The following is a 22,821-nucleotide window of genomic DNA, read 5'->3' as shown; positions in this document are numbered from 1 at the left end:
TATATATATATATCGGCTGGGATTTGGGTTAAAACTGATACTGTTTGACATTCTTGATTCTGAAATAGCAATGGAATTAGTTATACCTGGTACAGGGTGTGAAGCAAGTATTTTTATCTGTAGGGATTTAGGGCATATACTGTATACACTGTGTAACCATTGCTAATTGTTATGAAATATGTTTCACTGAAAGTTTAGGAAGCCTGGATGGAGTCCTGCTTAGCATCTGTTTAAGGACCGGGTTGCCCACTCCCAGCCAAAACCACATAGCTTTATAATACTGGAATCTTGTATCTGAGGAAACCATGCAGATACGTGTAATTTACAAGCAGTGAAATTACGGAAATGAAGGGAAGAGAATTTAAGGAAGTGAAGTGCAGTCAGCTGCTTGTGTCAGGGCAAAAGTCTGTATTGGTTTCAGTAGCAAAGTGTCCTTTTCAGTGGCCCAAGGGCATTGAGAACGTATTCTTCTCTCTCTCTCTCTTTTTAATAATAAAGTTGCATTATGCTATTAACAGGGGAAAACACAGTTGTCCATTTCCCGTCCCATTCCTACCACACCATTATCAATCCTTTCAGAACGCATGGTGCTAAGATCCGCTGAGCCCTGGTAAGTGCTTTTGTGTGTTCAAAATGATGCATTTTTGTTTTACATGCTGTTAGGCACGGTGGAGAAAATATATGTGCAATTGAAAATGTACAGCAAATTTCCATTTATACCTGCAAAGACTCAAACGTCCAATCAGATGGATTGGCCAGTGTTAGTGACACCTGAGTAGACTGATGGGCTGTTCAAAGAAAGCCCTTGGACCTTTGCATGACTTCATTCACAACTGTCTGAGGGGATCAGTGATTCTATTGCTGCTCTCTGAAGCACCATTCTGGCCCAAAAGATCCAGCATCTGAAGATATTAATACTCTAGAGATTGGTTGCTCTGAGTTTATTCATTGAGATTGGAAACAGAGGGAATCTTCTTTAATTCCTGTGATCCCGGTTCTGCTGGAAAACATTGGAATTAGTCAGCCAATTTCATAAATTATCTGTAGGCCACCGAGTTCAGCAGCCAGAAAGATTTCATGTCTCATCATCCCTCTTTCTAAGTTTAACGGATGACTGTGGAGAACTGAGAATCTTGGAGTCAGTTTTTGCAATCTGTTTCATCAGTGCCAGCTTACAATTTAAACTGATAGAATACAGACCGTAATTCCTTCCTTGTGTCACATAAGAAGGGCTTTATTTCCCTACTTTTCAGTTTGAGTTTCTAGAGTTGACTCTTTTAGAAAATTTAAAATGTTTGCCAAAACTGTGGATGACACAGTAGGAAATAACAGTTAGTAGAGACCTTGTGCTGATACCGGTTTGGTTTAGTTGTAAGTTAAATGATTCTGCTAAATCTGCCATAGCATTATTTATTCGTCCTGATTTAATGAGAAATATCCCTTATGATGCAATCTCCTAGAAAACTATGCTTAGACAAGAGTAAAATTGTTCTTTTAGAAGCAATAAAATAAAATTATCGATCTATAATGCTCCATGGTATCAGTAAATGTTAATTTGTCCTTGATATGTTGACCTTATGTTATTTTTGATAATTGTATTGTTATGGACAATATTGTTAGTGGCTAGCATGTACCACATACAGTGCCAAGAATTCTACGTGTTTGTACCTAACATTTTTTGAGTGCTCAATATAGTGTGAATTTTTTGGAACTTAAGATTATTATATGTAATTCTCACAATGATCCTATGGAGTTGATGTTGTTGTTTAGTATCACCCTCACTTTGTCAATGAGGACAGAGATGTCTGTGCTCATTCACCTATGCATATTGGAATCGGTTGGGGGGGCATCAGCTTCTTTTTCAGTATAGACATTTACTTTCTATTCAAAATATATTTATAAATGTAATTTATTTAGTACATAGTTTTTATTCATATGTTTACCAGTTGGTAAATTAATAGTAGCATCAGTGACAGTGATGAACTATGTAAGGGACTTTGGCCAAGCACAGGGTTGTGTCTATGGAGAGACGAGACAAGTGTGGGATGCTGCTAAGTCAATGGTGCTGGGTTCCTGGGGTTGGAACTCCACTCTGCCGTTTATGAGCCCTCTGCCTTTGGTGTGCCATGTGTATCTTTAAAACAGAGGTGATAATACTAACAGGACCTACTTGGTGAAGGTATTACATAAATTAAAGGAGCCAGAATATTCAGAAAACAATAGAATCTTCCATATAGTAAAGTCTATGCATATTAGCCTCTATAATTATTTTCACGATATTAAGCTGATGCTTGTGGGACTTAGCTTATAAAATTTTGGCCTACATATTGAACACTTGAAGCATTGATATCTGTGATCCAGTGATATAAGAAATTATTCCTCTAAAGTTGTCAATTATATAACTGTCGTCTGATACATAAACAGACCCTTCTAAGCAAATATAACACTATAGTAAAATTTATATGGTAGATATCTAAGTACTCACTATAAAATTCTTTTAAAGGTTTTGTGTATTTGAAATTTTTAATAACATTTGGGATAGGAAGATGCTTAGAACTCTGCGTCTGGAAGGGAGACTAATGCTCTTTGAAGCTTTAAAGCCATTCTTAGGCCCTGCGTTGTTTGTCCTGATCCAAGTCACTTGAAGCAGTACAGACTATACACGCAAATACACTCTGAAATCCCATTTTCGTCTAACTTGGGGGTATTTCCGGCCACTAACTTTTCTATTGGAGTCCTTTTGTCATCTATTTATTATCATTGTCATGCTGCTTCTCCTCAGAGCTGCAGGATCTTTAAGAAAGCTGACAGTGCAAGGAGCCACAAGACAGTTCCTTCAAGTTAACACCCCTTTTCACAGTGACATGCTTTTTGTGAATTATAGGCGCTTGCCAGCAGTTATGCAGCTAATGTCAAGCCCACATTTTCTGAAGATAATATGCAGCTGTATGTTAGATGGTCTATACTTAGTACATCTATAATTCCTTTGATCTTATAATTGGTGTTAAAAGATGTTTTCAAGCTGAATACTCCCGTATGCTAACACTGTTCATTAAAGAATAAAATCAGAAATTAGGTTATAGAAGACATCAAAGGAAAAGGCAGCATTTTGTAACTGTGAAGCATAAACATTCACTTGAAAACATTTACACTTTGTGTCATTTGTGTCAAGCTCCTTTTAAAGAAAAAGAACATTGCTCATTACAGTGACGTTACAAAGTACCCTTCTTTCCCACATCAGACCCTGAATCTTTTACTGAACTATGGTTCCATACTGAGTGAAGAACATCATTCAGCTGAAGAGTGACCGCCAAGAGTGACTAGGGAAATGAAGGTCAAGCCATTGGATGATCATCTGAAGACACTGACAGTGCTTGGTCTGGAGGACAGCCTACCAGGGTGCCCCTCTTCCCCCTTTACATGAACCAGGAAGCAGACCGATTCTGTTAATGCCTCCAGGGACTGAAAGTTTTAGGAAGGCAGATTTTAACTCAGTAGAAGAAAGGCATATAGCTGTGAGAGCCATGAAATAATGAAACAAAGTACCTCGATGTAATGAGCCAGAGTAGCTTGGCGGGGGGGCAGTTCAGTCTCTTTGCAGGGTAGAGAAAGTGGCAGGGGCAGGGGCCCACCCAAGCCTTTTCTAGAAGTGATGGTTCCTAAGTACCTACAAAAAGTCATACTGAGAAGTTCTTTGGGGGTTTAGGTACCCACCAAGGGCAGGGAAGTACTTTTCTAGGAGTCAATTCAAAATTAAGAACTAGTCCTACCAAGTCTACTCTTGAACAACACAGGAAATAACGTCTTTGGAAACGATACAAAGGAAATCACCTCCTAATTCAGGACTATGATATAAATTAAGTATGTTAGATTTTTTTTAAGGCAGGGTCTCACTATATATCCCTGACTGGAATAGAACTTGCTATGTAGACCACAGTGACCTGGAACTTGCTGTGTAGACCAGAGTGGCCTTGAACTTGTAGTGATCCTCCTGCCTCTGCCTCCAGAATGCTGGGATTACAGTTGTGTGCCATCATGTCTTTATTAGAGTTTTGATAAAAATGAAAATTGATTATATAATGTTGAAACTGAAATTAAAATATATTTCCTTATCTTTATTTTTATACGACTATAAGAAAATAGTCTAGCTCTATTAAATGTCTCCTAATGAAGGGGCTGAGTTTTTAGTATATTTGGAGCTACAAGCAAATCATGCAGAATTTTTATCTTGTTTATTGCTTTGTTTTGGAAAGGCAAGCACAGACAGGTAACATTTTGAAGACAAGCTTATGTAACAGACTAAGAAAATTGCTCTTTCTGTTGGAAAACTATTTAAGCTTGACATAGTCACTGACACAATCTTACTGAAATGATCTTGACTCTTGCTTATATATTTTAAGGCTGGTTTGTTGAATTGTGAGGAGGCAGAGTTTTGTTTCTGTCCCATTTTTATCAAGGAATATTTGTATTGAAAAGCAAGTATTACCCAGCACTTTGGAGACAGAGAAAAGTAGGTCTCTGTGGGTTCAAGGCTAGCCTGGTTTCAAACAAACAAACAAAAAAGGGCAAATACTGGCCATGAAAGGTACTGAAAAAGAATTCCAAAGCTGCGTGATGCTTCACCCATTCTCCAAGGAAAGATCTTTTCTTGAGCAATACCTTTTTCCCCCCTGCCTGGTCCTTAGTGGAGCAACACATTTGATTAGGATACTCTTATTTTGGTGCTACTTAAATATTAGGGGCCCTCTCGAGATTGTACCTTTCTTCTGGTACCTTGCTTCCAACTGACCCTGCTGTTCATTCCCACCGTAGACATGGGTGTAAGATTCACAGACTGGAAAGTTTTGAACATTTCATAGCCTTTGTTTTATTATATACATAGTGTGATTTCAAGAATGATAGTGTAATTATAATTATAAATAGCAACATACAATAACCAGAATTTGGTATGTTTAGAAGAACATTGGATTCTAGTATAGTAATGTATCTCATATTTATTAATTGCTATGTGGAGGACAAAGCTTATAAGTTATAAATTCAAAGTTGTTTGATGAGTAAGACTTGTGGTTCCTGCCCTCAAGAAACTCACAGACAGACTACAATAAATTCTTGAAAAAGACAGAAATACAGAGAGATTTTAGAAAGCAAGTCACTGGGAGAACTTCAGGAATTGCATCCTTGATGAAGTAAGCTTAAAGCAGAGTTCTGAAAAAGGACGTGGTGGTGACAGGTACCTCATTGCTGCATCCCAGGTATGCAGAGGAGAAATTCAGTGCTAACATAGGGCCTGTGTTGGAATATATATGTATTTTTTGGGCTCTGCTGTTGTTCCTCTTGGTCCTTCCAGAGCTTGCCTAGGATAACCACACACAGCTGTTTTTATTGTAGTGAATCATAATCCTCTCTGAAATCTTCCATTAGCAGTAGACCTACAAATGGTGTCAGTGTCTCAGCTCCTGGTGGCAGAGTATTTAGGGGGAAGCCTTATCAGTTTTGGATGGTGGATAGAGCAAGCTTGATGCTTCCAGGCTGCCCTGTGTAGTAGGGACCTGATAAGAGATTTCTTGGACATGGGAATTGTTTCACTGTTGACAGAAAGACATGGTGCATTTAAGTTAAGAGCATGTGTATGCTTGGTAAAAAAAGGTAAAGGTAAAGGCTAGTGAAGGAAAATGCATCAGAAGGATTTATGGTGAATTGATTAAAATTTTTCCCTACAGAAAACCCTTCCAGTTTAGCACTGGGAATTGTCAGGCTCTCTGTGCTCCCAGGCCCTCCGTGTCCTCACTTGCATTTACTGTAAGCATCTGGGGGACTTTTCTTTCCTTAGAGCATCCACTCCTTCTGTAGCTGTGCTGCTACAGCTCATAATCTGAATTGCATAGAGCAAAGAGGCTAAAAGACACTATTTGATTTATTAATTTCTAGTGGATTAGAACTACAAATGTTTGCTATGTTTTTAATTTGAGAAGTAGAGAGAATCACAGCAGCTTTTAATTATGCATTTTGTGTAATGCAGCTCTGAATAGAGCAGAACAAAATTAAAATTGTGGATCAAATACTAAATCTGAGTGGATGCTAAAGTGAGCTGTAGTGTAATGCTAATGGTTTTGCGTCTTCCTGGCATTATGTCAATAATGGCTCTAATCACATTAAGTACAGACCCCATTAGCTTTTTCTTTGCAGCAGCATGTACAATAGTACATACTGTGAGTTTTGAAATAACTTTTGATTTTCTAAAAAATTCCCATGTTCAGACTTAGAGGCAAATACGTAACATGTGCACTGTGAAAGTAGGCAGGTCCACAATGCTATTTATATGTACAACACTGTTCTTTATTAGTGTGGGAAGATTAGCTATACCTAACATTATGCCTTGAAAAATGCAACCTAATGCCCTTATCATAAATTTAATAAACTTATGCTATTTTCACAAGAATAAAGCTTTTCTGGAATTCAATATGGCATAAAATTAGATCTTGTATAGTATTCATACCTGGAGAGATGAAACGCCTTTTCATCCTTGCTTGGATCTCAAATGGCATGGTGTCTTCTCCCTCACCTTATGCAGCTGCATTTCTGTATCAGAGCTGGAAGGGAAACATCTAGTGGAAGTTCTGTGGCTTCAAATGTATCCTGGGTCCATTTTGGTAGAGTGATGACAAGGTGAGCAAACCATGTGGTGTTTATCCTGGGGTTTCCGAATGCCTGGGAGAGGGAGACTGGAGAGATGGCTCAGTGGTTAAGAACACTCAGCACTCACTGTTCTTGCAGAAGACCTGAGTTTGAATCCCAGCACCCGCATGGCAGCTAACAAGAGTCCATAACTCCAGTTCCAGGGGGATCTGATGCCCTCTCTGTCTTCTGCAGGCATTGCACAACATGGGTGTACTTACATACACATGCAAGCATAACACTCATACACATAAAAAGTTAAAAATAAATGAATTTAAAATAGTATTCCTATTTAATCCTTTAATTCAGAAAGATAAACTTTAGTCCTGAAAGGAATTATTAAGTGATCCCTTATGCATCAGGTGCTGTTGCTGTTGTCAGAATCCTGTAAGACAGAAAGATAAGATCTCTTCTGAAGGTGCAAGGTCTGGATTGAGTCTGTTAAGACAGAATCTGAGTTCTTTTGGCAAAAGTGTAGTAAAATGCTTCCAGGGCCTCTCATCTGCAATAATTCACTGTGGTCAATATTGTTTTCTGCCTGCACTCTGGGATCACCTTGCAGGAAAGGAATAGGAGCCTTCTCCTGCCCATCTAGTTGCTTAGCCAGTTCTTAAATAGCCTCCTGGAAGAATACCCCCATCACAGTTTGCTCTAGGAATAGATCTGCCTCACCATTCTACTGTAGCTGCAGCTGCTACTCTGTGGAGGACCCATCTGAGTTGCACACTTCCACAATTTCAAATGGCGCCTGAATTTTGATGTCTGGTAGCATTCCCTGCAAATAACATAACCAGATTTTTCACATTCCACCTCTTACACTAAGTAGCTGCTTTTTCATAACTCCCCCTATTAACCAACCATTCATTTAATACTCATTAGCACGTCCAGAGACAGAACTCTGTGACCTGTCCCATCAGTTCTAAAGTCCATAAAAGTCTTTGCTCCAAGAGACTTAAAAAGAGGAAGGAATATAGCATGTGGCCAATACTTGTATTTAAATTTTTTCTCATAATGTTTGAAGGCTAGAGACAGGCTTAGGACTAAAAACATAAGGAAGTCAGTCTGAAAGAAGCTAGGAGAGGAGCAACATCTCAGAATAGATACAAACAACCTCAGTGAAGGTCAAGCCCAGGTCTGGTCTTCCTAACGTACATCACTCTTTGTCAGACAAATGCAGGGTAGCAGCCCAGCCTGTTGCTCCTTCTTCCTTCTTTCACATCCTAGGATGAAGAAGAAAAAGGATGAAGTTTCATACCTGCACTATTCTAAAGTCCTTTTGTGTCATTGCAGGAAAATACTGCATTTGTGAGTCCTTTACAGTGTATCCTCAGAGATTCTAGGAGAATCATTAGCATACTGTGCTGCTGTAAGAATGCCTGTGCACACTTTGAACATAGTATTATACCAGTAATCAAGTGGGACCATAATCATAGTTGTTACAGATGATGTTGGTTCTTATTGGCATCTGAACGCCTTCTTTTTCAAAGCTTCTTGCTGCTATAAATTGAAAATAAGAGTTACTTCTAATAAATTGATAGATATTATGCATACTACCTAGTTGGTCAAAAGTATTTAAAATATAAAAAGCACACAGATATAAAATTTAATATTCAGTAGCAAAAGGCTGAATAGTAAATAATTTAAAATGTAAGATTTTAACTGGATTTATATTCATTCAGCAAGTGCTTTCATGGGTTTGCCATGTGCTGGGTGTTTTGAACATAAAGGTGAAAAGTGACTGTCCCTACTGTCATGCAAACCAACAGTTGTAATATGATAAGATAGTCGTGTTGCTGGAAGGTGGAAAAGTAGAAGCTCTCAGCGTGCACTTTGCTGTCAGGACTGAGGCTGTTTCTCTTGCTTTCCATTAATTGTGTCACCTTGAATAAAATTTTTAAACTTTCCAAACCTTAGCTTGCAGATAATAGTACCTACCTTATGGTGGTTTGGGGGGAAATTATTCTATATGCTGCATATAAAATACATAATGGAATATGTCATAGAAAGAAAATATGCAAAAATTGTTAACTGGTGTTAACTACAGCATTATTAAGAAGAGGGGCCTCTGAATGTTCCCTGGGCTAGCACAGAGGGAACCCCATAAGAGGTAGGTGACTTTTGATGTGATATCAGTGATCAGTGCTGCTGGGGCATAAGAAGATATGGACAATAAACTGTATAGGTAGCCTGCAACCCTCTTGAAGGGCTTGGTTTTCTATTTAAAAAAAATTTTGATTTTACACTCTGTGACATTCATCTGAGTGCTTGCAGTTTAGATAGTCCATTGAGATACGGGGGGGAAATGTTAAGTACTGTAAAATTTCTATTTTTTCTTTGTATTTCAATTTTGTTAAATATTATAAAACAGTATATATTATTGTAGTCGTACATGTGCACAGTTTGCGCATGATATTTAGCCAATAACCAGTGTGGCCATAATTATCTTTATGGCTGATGTTTATTCCTACTGGCATCTGTTTGAATTGATTGCTGCCTGGCTCTACCCATTATTTAAAGACTCTAATATCACTTCTGTAAATAAGAATACCAGTGTGGTCCTGTGAACTCATGTTTTGTCATGAGTTTGTTGACCACTCTTTGGGTTATGGGAGGCTACTGTGTGACGTGTCTAAAATCTTATGTTAGAATTTCCATTGAATCATCCAGAGAGATTATAGGAAAATATCACTTCCCAGTTTATTTATATCTCAGCATGATGTTCACAGTTGAGGAACAAAGTTGCCTATATTGGTAGAAGACGTGGAAACAGAGGAAACATAAAACATGGTGGCTCTGACTTTTTTGTTGTTTTTTTGTCTTTTTGAGACAGGGTCTCTCTGTAGCCCCAGCTGTCCCAGAACTCACTATGTAGACCAGGCTGGCCTTGAACTCACAGAGATCCGCCTGCCTCTGAGTGCTGGGATTAAAGGCGTGTGCCACCACGCCCGGCTCTAACTTTTTAAGTATCAGTGAACAGAAGATTGTTTGAATTTTTGTGAGGGAGACATGGATTGCATCATAGCACATAATGATATACTTACAAAAAGAACAAAAATACAAATACGAAAGCAAAAATTAAAGACATTTTCAAAATATTATAAGAAAAGTAGGTATGTTTAGGAAACTAGTATTTGCACACTTAGTAGTCCTTAAATAAGTCTAATCACCTGCATGATGGCACTGAGGCAGTGCGATTAGAGCAGATGCCCAGACACTGGACTGCATGCCCTCCCACTGCAGTCTGTACCATCTGAACTTCAGCCTAGGCATGATCAATAAATAAGCTTTAAACGTATGCATGTATTGATTGAGCGTAAAGAGTTGTTAGTTGTTACTAGCCTCTATGATCTTGCCCCTTCTGAGTTGTTCTATTTATCTCTGTGTTCTTGAGTTATGAATTCCACATTTCGACAAAGAATTGGGAAGTAATCTGTCATTATTGATATGTATCCCTTATTTGTGGTGAATTTTAAATTTTTCGGTATGGTGTAATGCCACACTGAAGACTTCTTTCATTTGGATAGCTTGGTCAAAGGACTTAGTAGATACTTGGATTATGCTCACAATGGCAAATTATCAATGTAGCAATTTTCTTTACCTTCCAAAATGATGTCCAAACACCTTATTCACTCTCATTGTGTCTCCTGAACATTGACTTGTCTCTTGTCTTAGATTATCTACTTCCTGTTATGCACAGTAACACACCCTTCTATAAATCCAACTGCACGGTAGCCTCCTGTTCTCTGAACTAAAATGGAATGAGTGATCAAGGAACACAAAGTTGTTTCAGGGATGGATGGAGGCCAGTGGAGCAATGTGAGGAAACCATGGACTCTGAATCAGTCAGTTCAGAGCTAGGGTGGATCAACAAAGTTGTCAGTTTTTAAAAGTGGGGAAATCCAACAATAGTGGTAGAAAAGAGGCTTCAGGTAGGGCAGGGCCTGAAGCAGGAAAGAGAGCTTTAACTGAGAACAGTGAACAAGGGAGGGGGTGCTTGTTTCTTGTGAGCCAGGGCATGGTGATGCAGTGAACGAGCTGTGATAAAGTGGCTTGCAGATAGTGAGCTAGTCTCTCCCAGTTTCCATAGTGAAGCAGGGAGAACATAGCAGGAGACAGCTGGATTCCCACTGTTCAAGCAGTGGCCAGCAGTTGTTTTTGTACATGTTCCTTTCCACTCTCTATTGCAGGAGGAGTTTTGTTTTATTTTGTTCTGTTTTGTTTTTCTGTTTTAACGTGTGTTTCTTTTTCTCACTTATTCTTTTGACTCTTAGCTCCCTGTTTACATCTGTTTATACCCAAAGACAAAAGTTCAATTCAGACCTGAAGAAGGGCATGAAGGTATAGGTGAGTGTAGGTGCCTCTACCTCAGTATTAAAGTTGGAGTGAAAATCTGCCCAGGGATCTCCCTGAGCCATTACTAGCATGAACCTCTGTATTCTTATTATAAAGCCAAATTGAAATAATATTGGCATATTATGTTCTAGCAGACATGAGTAACTTTTTTCTTTGGATAGATGGTTTTGAGTTATGAAAAGAAAAGAAATTCTGGATTAGCTCAGAGACAGCAGGAGGATTTCTGTGAGAAGGGGAATGGAAAAAGCAATCCATAGACTTGCCTATGGATACTCATTAAAGTGAGTAAGAACTGCATTGGATGAAAGACAAGAGTTACCTTGTTAACTGCAACTACAACTGACTGTATGCAAATGAAATCAAGGAAAAGCGTTGAAAAACCATTTTGGGGGGAAGCAGAAGTAAAATTCTGTTTATTTTTATACCTTGAAGGAGAATGCAATTAGAATTTGTGAATTGCAGGCACAGCAAAGAGAGTGAACAGTGAGCTTAGTGGCAAGTAGAAGATGTGATAAAAGAAATCTCTTTTATCTTAGTAAATCCCCAAGAAGGGAAGAGCCACTGACAAAGTAGGTGTGTAAAAACATGTAGGTGACATTGAGGCCTCTTGCACTTTTGAACCTTAAATCACTGGAGCGAGCCATCTATGGTGGAGGAGCACCACTACAGTCCCATGTCCTGACAGCGAGGCTTACTTGTGATACTCAAAACCTCCCATGCAGGCCAAGTAGTCCTGGGTCATTGGTTTGCAAGCTCTGGAGTCTAAGCACCTACAAAGCCTCACTTAGGAGGCTCTTAGAGGATTAGTAAAATATTTACAAAAGAACCTGTATGGTGGCTTCATTTTTTTAGATATTTGGCCCTAATCACACCGTAAATCTTTATCCAAGTGGCTTTCCTGTTCTCCAGAGGAAGTTTCCCCACATATCTCCCAGAGAAGCAGAAGCAGATTGCTGTCATACTTGTATTTAGAGCAGGTTTCTGTGCACACGTGATCTTTTTCTTACAGGTACACATCAATAGAGGGGTGGGAGATTTTTAAAAAGATGTATCATTGAGTCAAGTGAATGATATTTACATGTAAAATATGCAGAAATGTATCCTATTACTTAGGATGAGGAATCTGTGCATGTTTTACATGTAATTGGGGGTACTTGAACGGACAGAATAGCTTATCCACTAACTAAAGATTATTGATACAAGTTTTAAAGTTTTTTTCAGCTCTGCCCTTTAAAGTCTATTATATCTCTTAACAGTTTAGTATCTTGTCTACGCCCTTAGTAGATCACATTAGGGTTTTTTTTAAGGTCTTTTTGTTTTTATTTTATATGTATGTTGCCTACATGTATGCAAGTGCACCCATGCCATGCAATACCCACAAAGGTCACAAGAGGGTATTGGATCTTCTAGGAACTAGAGTTATGGATGGTTGTTAGCTGCTTTGTGGGTGTTGGGTTTAAACCCAGGTCATCTACCAGAGCAGCCAGTGCTCTTAACCATTGAACCATCACTTCAGCCCTATTAGTAGATCACATTGTACAGTAGGATTTCTAGATACATGGTCAAGATTTTAGTTAATCCGTGTGATAAGCTAAGACTATGGCCATTTACATGAGCATATATCCAGTGCCCACCATGTATGTAAAATTCTGTAAGGACTTTTGTAAGTATATGTAATCTAACTCTTTAACTCAGTCCTAACAATAACCTCCAGATTAAGAGGTTTTTGTCTCTTTTTTTTTTTTTTTTTTTTTTTACATCCTGGAAACTGAAGTCACACAGCTAATAAGGAACTGGTGTTGAGGCAAGTGGGAGCCTCTGCACCCAATACTGTGCTGTGCTGTTTTGATGGGTATGGCTGCCTTTTCTTATTACCACAGGGAAACTTGCAGGTTGTTAGAAGCAGAGCTTATCTTGGCTGCCCCTGCTCGTTGCTTCGCCATCACTTGTGTGTTGTTTTTTTTCTCTCTGCTGCTGCCTGGTAAACTGTGATTTTTCTGATATGCCCTAGAATTGACTTTTGATTCATTACCAACGTCAATAAAATATTTGTTATATAACATAAAATTTGCCAAAAATCTGTTTTAAAATGTACTTGAAGACAAGCAGCAATATTTACTGGGTAAAAGTTGAGATAGTATATACATATATCAGGTAAATATTGATACATGCATGTATGCATTTTTATTCCATTTCCTTTTATAGTCTTTTTCAAGGACCTATCAGAAATGAGTAACAGGGCTGGCAAATATAGCCACAGGAAGTTGGTGCAATCTGTGGCTTATACACCTGAAAAATATATAACAAAATATATGCATTCGCCATGGCTGTTTATTTTATTTGCTGATGCGGTGCACACCGTGTTTTCCATTTGACTGACTTGTGATTAATGAAATATCTTTGTTGTCCCCAGGACAAGTTCTAGATACCAACCTGTCCTCACTCTGTGTGTCAGTGCAGCTGTTGTTTTCTTTGTTCCTACGTATGTGGGTACTTCAGACCCAGGTTCCAGGTCCCGTTCTTCCTCTGTGTTCTGCCTCCATTTCTGTAAAGAATTATAATATTCTTGGATCAGGGACTTTTACAAAGAGGTGTGTTCTTCCTGATCGGAGGGATGAAAGACTACTGTGTTTTATTTTACTCAGAGCTTTCAAATCTAACCTCCACTCTCCATAAAATCCATAGAATGCTTCATCCTAAAGACAGAGAAAACAAATGTACCACCTATGGCCTAGAACATTACTTTCAAAGGCCTAGAAACTCTTAGAATGCTGCTTATAAAGTCTGCCTCGGTGGGGACTCGTGAGCATTGTTTTGTCTTGTTTCTCTTCTAGCTGCTTGGGGGCGTGAGACTCTTAAGGACTGAGGAACAGGAATTCTCCATTTACCTTTTGAACTTAAATAAGGATTGCTACCTTGATTATCAGCTTTATTCAAAAGGGGCTGTAGGGTTTCAGCACTTGCCTCAGCCATGTGACCTGTAAGGAGCATGTTTTCTCTATGTCCTTCCTCGGCAGGCAGGGGTGCTCTTACTGAAACCAGGACACCAAATGGAAAGACAGTCTATGTATTTGCTCACTGTTCTCCCCACCCTGTAGGCTGGAGCTGAAATGCAGTCTGTAGCCTTGTATTGCACTGAGTGGTAGCATAATTAAGGGAGTTAATGCATGTGAAGTGTCCTTTCCCATGGTGACTGGCACATAGTGAGTGCTTGGAAATAGTGGCTGTTCCTTTTCACTATCGTAAAATTCTTCTCCTTTTCTCTTTCATACAAGTTTATGATAGCCTCTTAGTTAAGTCTGAAGGCCTACTCTGCCTTGATATAAAACTTTAGGAAATGTTGACTTGAAATAAGACTTTTATATATTTTTACATGTAGTTTGTAGATTGGCTTTTTAAATAAAATGCTGCTTGATTGCTTCATCCTAGAATCATCTCATTATTCTAGCAGATTGGCATAAATAAATAGCAGAGAATAGTTACAGGGTGAGAATTGGCCAGGCCAGTTTCAGACAACTATAAAGATTTTCTACCCTATTTAAATCCAAAATCAAAGCCAAGAGATTTGTGAAGATCCCATTATTGGTCTTTGTTCCTACAAGTGAATGTTAGACGGGATCACAAAAGCTGCTTTTGAAAAATGATTAGTTGAATTTTCTAATAAATAACATGTGATATGTTAAATACTCATTTTAATGGAAGTTCTCTGAAGGAAATGGAACTAGCCTTGGTCCCTGGGCTTCTGAGCATCTTAATCTTGTGGATCTGTTATTGCACAGTTTATAATGGTAGTGGCTGTTTCCTTTTAGGTACAGACTAAGGATTCTGTAATTTTTATTTTAATTTAACCTAACTTGATAATACAGAGGGCACCATAAATCAGGCCTCCCAATACTCAAAGATAGATATTCCCCTTCTCCCTCCTCCCAGCCCACCCTTTTCTGAATCAAATAGTAAAGTGGGTGTTGGGCCATCTAGAGCTGCCATTACAGAATCTGACTTTGTGCTACATAGCTTTGGGGGCACACAGCAGTGCACTTGAAACAAGGGTAGATGTTTAAGAAAACATTGTCACAGCCATCTTAGAAAGACACACTTGCCAAGTCACCAATGTCTAGTTACTTGGATTTGAGGAGTGTTTGCACCGTTTCCTAACCAATAAAAAATAATAATAACTGTTGTTCTTGTTCCTAAACTATAAACACTATCTTCTGTCTGAGAATCTGGAGTTTGGGTCCACAGAAGCAAAGGACTTACATGACCACCACCAATAAAAATCATGGTCTCTGAGTTACTATTGAACCTCCTTCATAGACAATACCTCATCCATATGGTCATAATTCAGTGTCAGAGGAATCTGCATCCAGTGTGACTCCTCTGAGATGACTCCAAGAGTATATACCTCATTTCCCCTGGACCTCACATGCATTGTTCCCTTTGCTGATTTTGCTTTGCATCCTTACACTGTAAGAGCTCTGGGTATGATTGTATGCTGAGTTCTAGGAGCCTTATCATAGTCCCCTAGAGCTGGTCTTAGGGACTCCTTCCCTTCCAGTAGCTGAAACCTAATTTGAAAGATTCCATACCAATGAACAATGTCCCTAAGGATATCTCCCATTTGGTGTCATTTCCTTCCTAAGAATATTTTAGTTTGTGTTTCATTAGTAAGTGTGTTTAAAACATAATAATAAAATTAGGCACCCACCTAACTTTAATGTGCTTCTACATTCAGGTATCACTGTGAATCAGTTTCTTGTTCCCCATGCCCATTAGAACTGAGAAAGACACTTAGCAAAGTATAAGATCTCTTTTTTCAGGCTTGAAAGAATGCTCAGTGGTTAAGGGCTCAGGCTGTTCTCACAGACGACCGAAGTTCAAATCCCAGCACCCACATGGCGGCTAACCACGGTTCATAAGTCCAGTTCCAGGGGAACCCATGTCCTCTTCTGACCTCCACAGGCATTATACAACATGGGTGCACTAACATGCAGGCAATACAGGCATACATATAAAATAAAAATAGCAAATTATTTTTAAGTTTTTAATTTTTTTTTGGTGTTTTTGAGACAGAGTCTCCCTGTAGCCCCTTAAAGATCGCTTTCTCCCTCCCTCTCCTCCCTTTCCCTCCCTATCTCCCTCTCTCTCCCTTTGCTCCTTCCCTTTTCCCTCTCTCCCTTCTCTCCTCCCTTTCCCTGTCCTGTCTCCCAGCCCCCTCCACATAAATACATTTTACCCTCCTATCTATTTTTCCTAATAGTCAGGAATCACTATTAACTAGAATTGCCTCCTTTGATGAATTACAGTGACAAATGACTCACACTTAAAACACGAATTTTCAAAGTAGAATAATGATTACCTGAAATTAAACTTAAAATACTAATTTTTTTTCCTTATTCAGTTTCATGTAGGCTTGTAAGGAACGTGCCTGTCTTTACTATGCCTACAGAACTTGTTAGAGCCTTCACTATCTATCTCCATTTGGAAGGACTCTTTACTGGCCTCCACAATGGGAGAAGAAAGAGACACTGAAGTGCTGCTGAGAAATAGCATCTAAGAGAGCATTAGAGGAGAAAAGAGATGGCAAAAATTGGATTTATTAGTGGCCACAGTTGGCCATGCTTGACTTTATCTGTGGCCTTTGGCCCAACAGTACTCATCTGTCTACAGGAGTCCACCTCACATACACTTGACCTTTGTGTTGTGGAAATGTACCTTTGAAGACAAAATTTGTCTTCAACCCTAATTATAACCCCCACCAGAGGTAAAAAAGAAATGTTCACGTTCTTTCCAAAAGCAAAATTTTGACCTTTCTTTCATATTAAATTTTAGAACTGGGCATCATTGCTCATACCTGAAATGCCAGCACTTGGAAGGAAATGCCAGCCTGTGCTACATAGTGAGTCAGGCCAGCTTAGGCTAGAGTGAGATCCTTTCTCCAAAATCCAAAGGAAGATTGGCTACTTGGGGGGGGGGGGGGGGAGAGGGAGAGAGGGAGAGAGAGAGAGAGAGAGAGAGAGAGAGAGAGAGAGAGAATGAATATATAATGGAGTTTTTCCCAGCCAGAAAGAATGAAATTAAGTCATTTGCTGGAAAATGGATACAGCTGGAAGCCATTATATTAAGCAAAATAAGCCAGATTAAGAAAGACAGATATTACATATACCCTGTCGTTTACAGGTTCTATACTTTTTTGTAGAACATAAGACGATTTTATATATATAACATGAGAGCAGAAGGGGGATTAGGGAAAAACAGACTAGCTGGGGCAGGGAGAGGAAACAGCACGGACATGATATGGTCAAAATCCATGATATACTTGAAGGAAATTGTCTTTTTGAGACCTAACACCATATCTTTTATCCCTATTCTGTACCTTCTCTTTTTGGTAGATGACCAGAGTTCCACATTCATAATTAAATGTACATGGTCACTTTTAACTGCTCTGGTCTGTATTTTCTTATATCTATATGTTTATTGTTTTCTTTGCTACTTTAATTTTATCAAACATTTCATAAAAGATAATTCTCTATCAGCCCCCCCCTCTGCCCCATTGCTGAGAATGATATACTTTACATTCTGTCCAGAACTTGTGGTTTTCATTGAAGTATTTTAAGTGTTCTAATCTTCAGTTTTACCAATTAAGTCAGTGTTGGCAATAGTAAAATTGCTGCTAGCCTACCAGTTTTTAAATTATATTCATATTCCCATATTTGCATTTTTTGAACTCTCTAATGTTTAGTTCTAAATTTTTCACTCTTTATAGCATATTCTCCTATGACAACCACCCTTTTTAAGTTTTGTTATTTATGTCTACATTTTAGGAAATTGAAGTGGTTGCTACTAAATGTATAAACAATGCTTTAACAAAATGAACTCAGAGCATAATATCAACCAAGATCTTAAAATATTTTCAGAAAAAATGAATTATTGCTTATATCATAAAATAGTCATATTTTGTTTCTGAGTGTATAACATGAAATGCAAATTTGACTGATCAGAAACAAGAAAACCTGTTTCTGACTCACAGTGGCTGATTTCTGTTTTATTTGTTTTTGTAAGCATCTCTAAAGAAGATAGCTATGTTTACAGAAAGGACTAGTTGCTTACAACATATGGATTAGGTTTAAAAATAGCATAACGCATTTAAAATATGTATGAGATGCCACGTGAGGTACATAGGGGCGGAAGGATGAGTGTTCTAGAGTCCTGCTGCTCGGGGCCTGAGTACGCTGTACCTTTAGCCATCCTATACACCGTAGTCATCCTGATTACATGTTATCACATAGGCATTAAACAGAGCATGCCAAAGCACAAGAAAAAAATAAAGGCTTGTGAAGAGATCACAGGATTTGAGACAGTTAGCACTTGAGAGGTAGACCTTGGGCAGTCAGTCCCAGAAGACTTAGAAAGTGTTCAGGTAGACCTGACAGTATAAGCAGAAAAGTGGTGGTAGGGAAAGTCATGTTGTGCAGTAATGGTTGTCAGTATGAATGTGAAGTAATACTTAAAAGGCGAATTGAGAAAGTTCTTGAATGCCAGCATTGAATACTTGGTGCTTAAATCTTATATCTTCCAGGAGCTCTGGAGGTGTATTTTGGAGGGAGGGGTTATAACATGATCAGAGGTGTACTTTAGGGGAAGCAACTTTGTACCGTGTGAATGGGTAAGAGGAACAAAGTAGGAACTGTTAAAATCTAGTTAGGAAGCAAGATGAGCCATTACTGAACTTACAAGAATAGAAAACAGATGCAAGAGACAGATAGTGAAAGACATTGGCTTAACCTGGGAGTAAGTCTAAGGTAACTAATGTCTCAGGCCTGGGTTCAGATAGTAACTAATGTCTCAGGCCTGGGTTCAGATAGTTGAGGGGAGGGGTCAGGCAGGGTATGGAGTCAGAAGAATCTTTATTGCAAGATACTTCAGTATAGTTCTGTATTGGGCTGACTTGAATCCTAGCTCTAAAAACTCCTAGTTTTGTTAAGTTACTCAACCTCAGCCTCTATAAGTGAAGTGGAAAATAGGATCTCAAACCTGATAAAGACAAACATAAAACATACATATTATGTACAATTTTCCCTAGCTCATTTTCAGGGCTCAGAAAAAACTAAAAATCTTCATAGCTCTAGCATATAAGTTTTTAAAATTTCACTTAAGATTGGAGTGCTGGGAACTAAACCCAGAGCCTAGTACCTTCTAAGCAAGTGTACCACTGCAGAGCTACATTCCTAGCCTAAGGGCATTATACCAACCTACAGGCTAAATCATAGTGTTTTTCTTTCTCCATAAAATAGAGTGGTCATTGGACATAAATGAGAAATAGCAGAAGTGATAGGAAGACTAGACAACTCAGGAATTGATAAATATAAAATGATAGTGGCAAAAATGAAATGAAGGAAATTCTTAAACACATTATGTAGCATTGCAATGTTTCATTATTTCTGTGTCTAATATTAACTACTGATTTACATTTATCCACTCCCTAGACATTGTCCGATACCAACCATACAAGAGACAGTTACAGTTTGCTTTCTGGTTGTTTTGTACCATAGGATTTACTTTTCAGAAACAAAATGTCTAGCATGAGTGTAGTATCATTTGTAAAAGCACTTCCTAAGAACAGTAATTTGCTGGTGCTTACAAGGGGGAGAGTTGAGAATTAAATTTGCTCTATATTGTTTGCCAGAACTACCATTCTTAACTTTTCCCTACTCCTAGAGCAGTGATCAGGAGAGTTCAGTCCATGGGGAAATGCCTTTTGAGACTGCATCACAGTGGGATGGAGTGAATGCTCTCCTTCTGAATGGAGAGCCACTGTGCTAGGAGAAAAGGATAGTGTTGTAGGAAAAGTACTAGAGCATGTCAGGAGAGCTAAGTCCAGCCAGGTCATCTATTTATATTTCAGCCTGATGATTTTAAGCAAGTAAATTTGCTCATCTGCAAAGCAAGGAGGTGGGACTACATGATCCTGTCCATGCCTCCCGCCTCCTACATGCATAATAACTAATAAATTTCTGTGGCATTTGATTCATCTTGGCACTGGGGATATAAAGAGCACTAAGCCCATGATACAGAGGCATACTTGACATAGATGTCCAAGTCAGTCACCGAGGGTACATAATTGTTTTGAGGAATGGGAAAGAAGGAAGGGAGTGTTAGAAACGTTTTATAGGTTCATTTTAGCTGGGCCTTGAAAGATGAGAACAGTGGTGAAAAGCAGCGAGACTTGGAAGCAGGTACGGTTTGGTACTTTCACACACACAGCAAGTAACTCTTGTACCTTGGTTTCAGAGCTCTCACCAGGAGACGATATGGAAAAGGTAGATCGGGCCTATACTGAGGGGCCTTCAAATGCCAGATGAGGGGATTTTTATTTATTTAGTCTGTCTATAATGGGGAGCCTCCAAAGGTTTGTTAGAAGGAGAGATACCTTCCTTGTCTCCAGGTTTAGAAATGTGGTAATGCATGCAATGAGGACTGTGTAAGAGTAGAGGAGGGTGAAGAAGGAAATCTGTTTTCTTCATGGCTGTCTTTATCTGATAGCTTATATGCAAGTGCCTTTGGATATTCATATTGATCTTTGTCCATCTATCACTGGTTTCACAAACTCATTGAAACACTGAACGTCTTAGTAGTGACAGATTTTATCTTTCTAATTATGTCCTCTATACACTAAGCACACAGGTAAGCAGTTGAGTATATTAACACAAGTAAAAAGGTCATGAATCCAAACTTGAAAAGAATGTCAATGATTCAGAAATCCACTTTCTCAAGTCATATTAGCCACAAAGAGCCTTAAATAATATTTGAAAATTAAGAAAGATTTAAAAATTCTTAGTGGTATCACAGAGATGTCAGTCTTAACTGGGACCACCTCGTTCCCTTTAACTTAAAAAAGAATAAAGACAGGAACCTTGAATGGTGCTTCCGTTTCGCACTTGCTTGGCTGAAACTGCATTGCTTGAACACTGTATAGTCAAGATCAGTCTGTGGGATTCGAGCCCTAGGGGTTGTACTTAGAATCCATCCATTGGCCCCTGAGTTAGACCTGTCAAGTTTTCCTTTCCTTTTGCTGCAACTTTTTCTCCCAGCTTGTTCAGAGGGTACCAAGAGGTGGGCACCACAGAGGGGAGGTTTTGTCTGGGATTAAGGGTCTGGCAGGGCTTCCAGACCAGGGACAGGGCACCTCCTGGGTCCTGTGGGCAGTAGAGATCCGTGTGTGTGTGTGTGTGTGTGTGTGTGTGTGTGTGTGTGTGCGTGTGTACCTGCATGCTGCCACCAGACAGCTTTATTATCAGTGCTGGGATTCCCTCTTTACAAACTGCAGCTGTCAGGAGGCCATTGCAAGCTTTCTACACGCCCAACTAATTGAGAGTTGAAAGCTGTCCTTCAGATTATGGTGGCCCTGTTCCTTATGCTGTCAGTTATCAGCCACCCTGGTGTTCTGAAATGAAGACATTGGAATAGTTCACATTTCGAAATGTAAAATATTAGCTAATGGTCATCTCAGGTAGATAGACGGGTTTGCCCATTCTCACGCAAACATTTATCTACCTGATAGTCTGCAAAATTTTAGATTTCAGACCAAAATAAGTTCTTCATATAGATTATTTGCTATTGGCCCAATCTGCTTTTTTATTTTTTAATTTAAAGACTTTTATGTTGCCCTTATGTTCTCTGTAAATTTTGTGAGAGCAGATGTAGTCACTGTAGTGTAACAATAGACTAAACTAATTTCATTCGTGTAAATATTGTTAAACAATTTCAAATGCAACTTTGGAAACAGTGTTTCTGAACCTGTTTAATAATGTTTAAAAATGCATCTATGAAATTGGCTTAGCCTGTGGCCTTTATTACATTATCTGTTCTCAATTACATAGATTCTGTGTTTTGTGTCTGGAGTAGTTATAAGTAACCAAAAAAATGATCCCAGCTGAAGAGTGTGGTTTATTCCTAACCCATTTAATTTGATTTAAAATTGATAAACCTTGGAAAATACTTCCAGAATGCCATATGAACTATTAAAATGATAGGAAATGCATTCAGGAGGTCAGGCCAGCATCATTATTTCATCCCCCCTCTTCTTGTATCTCTGTTGCTTTTCACCTTCCATTCACCCCAGGCCTATTGTTGTGACTCCCCTACTAAATTCCTAGCTCTCGGCCCTGAAATGTAACATAAAACATTAAATATGTTTTTCCTAATTGTGATCTGCTAAAATTCAAGCTCTGTGCTAAAGCCTTTTTTATTTTAATTTCAGAAGCAGTATTTAAGTGATGACATACAGTAATTTGTTCATTTTTCTGTCAGTATAATTTACAAGACAATGGCAGATAAACATAGCAATACAAGATTCATTTACGGTGACACAGTGGCAGATACACAGAGCAGAACCCTGACTATGAGATAAAGTGGACTGAGTGACTTATGCAGTAATTAGGGGATAATTGTCATTAACCTCACAAACAGTAGTTTACCCATATTGTTTAAAAGGCTCCAGGATGCGTAATGACAAGGTAATCTGTCAAAGCGCTAGGGGGAAATATTAATAAGATTTGTGCAAGCCTGGATAGAAAATATGCAGAAAGCGGCCACATTAAGCTAATTGGTGGATGAATATACACTTGTAAAAGTGCTTCTAATGGCACGTTTGCTGCTCTCCAAATGACTGCCGTTAATGTGGAGAAGTGGGCTGCTTAGAAAGTCAGGACTGCTGGGACAAGAGGGTATTAAGGCATGCAGGCGCGGTTATTACCTTGTGCTGTATAATGCAGGCTTCCTCCTCTTATCCTTCAT

At 38.8% G+C, this 22,821-nt stretch overlaps 1 protein-coding gene across 15 annotated transcripts in view; it reads left to right on the top strand.

Moving 5' to 3' along the window:
* Bnc2 (basonuclin 2) overlaps positions 1–22,821 on the top strand; it is a 435,111-nt gene that overhangs the window by 378,823 nt on the left and 33,467 nt on the right. The gene's annotated exons all lie outside the window — the stretch shown is intronic.

The sequence above is a fragment of the Nannospalax galili genome, unplaced genomic scaffold (assembly GCF_000622305.1).
Source record: "Nannospalax galili isolate Female #2095 unplaced genomic scaffold, S.galili_v1.0 scaffold98, whole genome shotgun sequence".
Classification (NCBI taxonomy): domain Eukaryota; kingdom Metazoa; phylum Chordata; class Mammalia; order Rodentia; family Spalacidae; genus Nannospalax; species Nannospalax galili.
Note: the sequence above shows the minus strand (reverse complement) of the source record. Positions and strands in the feature narration are given on the sequence as shown.